This window comes from Amblyomma americanum, chromosome 6 (genome assembly GCF_052857255.1).
Source record: "Amblyomma americanum isolate KBUSLIRL-KWMA chromosome 6, ASM5285725v1, whole genome shotgun sequence".
Taxonomy (NCBI): domain Eukaryota; kingdom Metazoa; phylum Arthropoda; class Arachnida; order Ixodida; family Ixodidae; genus Amblyomma; species Amblyomma americanum.
In genome coordinates this window covers 45,878,867-45,881,171 of record NC_135502.1, presented here as the reverse complement: position 1 = coordinate 45,881,171, position 2,305 = coordinate 45,878,867, and the positions used below count along the sequence as shown (strand labels likewise).

Genomic DNA, 2,305 nt, shown 5'->3' with positions numbered 1-2,305 from the left:
ATGCGCAAAATGCTTCTTCGTACCCAGCATCCAACAGGATGTCAGATCATATACTGGCGCTTTCTGCTTTCTTTTATCTTTGATTGACGCGGCGTACTGGTCGAGTTGGTTTTTGCATAGTTGCTCATAAAACAGTGCTACGGACACAGGACAGAACACAGGTCCCTTTCCTCTCTGTCCTGTGCGCTGTTTTAGGAGTAATAATATTTTTACGTCCATACTTGGTGCAGTCTCTGGTACATAGTTCTGTAGTGCTGCTTATGCGCCTCCACCCAGTTAACTAAGTTTTCATCCCCACGTTTCATTACTCCCATCGCGGCCCTGGTGGCTACTTCTTCAGGCTTTCTTACAACAGCTAGCCGGTCATTTACGTTATATTCAAAGAAAATGTGTCGCCTAATTGTACTTCACACACCAGTTGTAGTTGTAAGCATTAATTTATTCCTGCTCTGGGTTTAGTTAATATCTCGCAAGCATGTTATGATTGAAGATTACCTGCCACGCAGGGAACAGTAGACATCAGGCCATATACGTGGACGTGAGTGATTCGTCGTCCGTTGAGCACCTCTTCAGCCTTGTCAGAAGTAACTGCACTCAGCCACCTAGCGTGGTCGTCAACTGCGCCGGTATACTCCGCTCAGCTTCTCTCGTCGACTGCAGCGATGAAATCTTTCACGACGTGATGAGCGTAAACCTGAAGGCAAGATGGCAGCAGCCGAACCTCCAGTCATGCACGTTACCTAATAATTTTATATTCTGCGGAAAAATTGCTGTAGCACGGCAATGCCGTAGCTGGGGTCTGCCGTCTTTCTCAAGTGTCTGAAATTCGAATTAAGGGAAATACGAGCATTGTGCATCACTGGAACTATTTTCAGAAACACAATCTACTGCGCTGTCAGAAAAAATTCCTCCTCAGACTCTGAGACTCAGCTTAGAACCGCGCCGCCGCGGTGGCTGAGTGGTTATGCCGCTCGGCTGCTGGCCCGAAATACGCGGGTTCGATTACGGCGGCGGTGGTCGAATTTCGATGGAGGCGAAATTCTAGAGGCCCGTGTACTGTGCGATGTCAGTGCACGTTAAAGATCCCCAGGTGGTCGAAATTTCCGGAGCCCTTCACTACGGCGTCTCTAATAGCCTGAGTCACTTTGGGACGTTAAACCCCCATAAACCACAATCAGCTTAGAACCATCCGACTGGCCGAACACGCCGCCCGGATCCACGGATTCCAGGCCATCGTCTAGGCGGTTGGGCTCAAGCCCATCCTATATCCGTCGGAAAATGAAGTTATATACTACTACTTCTCCGGGCACAATAATGCGCTGGAGTTGGAAATTTCATTGAATATCAAAGCCGTACATTAGTTCTTGGAGAGCTTGAAACTCTCGCCTAGAATAAACACGGTCTTAATTTTTTTCCTTTGCTTTTGCAAGCTAACGTCGTCGAGCTCACGCCGCATCAAATGATGTGATCATCATAAACCATTTTTTCTCTAATAGGGTACCACAGGCACCTGTGGCCTCATCTCGGTTTTCAGGGCACTTTCCTTGTGACTCGTGCCGCCAATCGGGATATGCTGCGCTCTGGGATACCACTGCCCGATGGTGGAGCGGCCATCGTGAACATAGCCAGCATCGCAGCCAAAGGGTGTCCTCCCAAGTTTACCGCTTACGCCGCTTCCAAGACCGCCATCATCTCCCTCACCAAGAGTGCGGCCACGGAACTGGCGCCGCACGGAATCCGCTGCAGCGTCGTGCTGCCCGGCTGGACGGACACTCCTCTGTCAGCCGGCGATGACCAAAACCGCGAGATGGAGGTCCTGGCGAAGACGCCTCTCAAGAGGGCCGCTAAACCTCGGGAGATCGCGGAGGCTATCGTGTTCCTCTGCTACTCAGCAGCCAGTTCCTATGTCACAGGCACAGTTCTCGAAGTCACCGGAGGTCTCCACATGTGAATGACGTCCTTGTTATCGGTGCGCTTAGGAGGTCGCATCGGACGTTGCCAATAGCCTTAGGGACCATTAAAAATGCGTGCACTTGTCCGATCTGGAGTAATCGTTTCGCCAGGGCACGAACAGGGATTACTGTACTGATTAAGATTACAGTCTACTTTAATGGTGTTATAATCAATGTTTCTGATTGCAGTAGAAGCTGGCAGCACCGTTATAGTACCCCAACTAAATGCAGAGAAGCATGCTAGTGTGATTAAACACTCCATGCCGAAAAACATGCTTCTAGTCACCGTACATGCGTCACGTTCGTTTCAAATTGCACTGCTATAACGGCACCTAAGGGGAAGTAAATGGAAG

The 2,305-nt window shown here is 49.8% G+C and overlaps 1 pseudogene; it reads left to right on the top strand.

The window, feature by feature from the left end:
* The first annotated feature begins 1,570 nt into the window (after positions 1–1,570).
* LOC144095238 ((3R)-3-hydroxyacyl-CoA dehydrogenase pseudogene) lies at positions 1,571–1,951 on the top strand (annotated as a pseudogene).
* Positions 1,952–2,305: the final 354 nt, after the last annotated feature.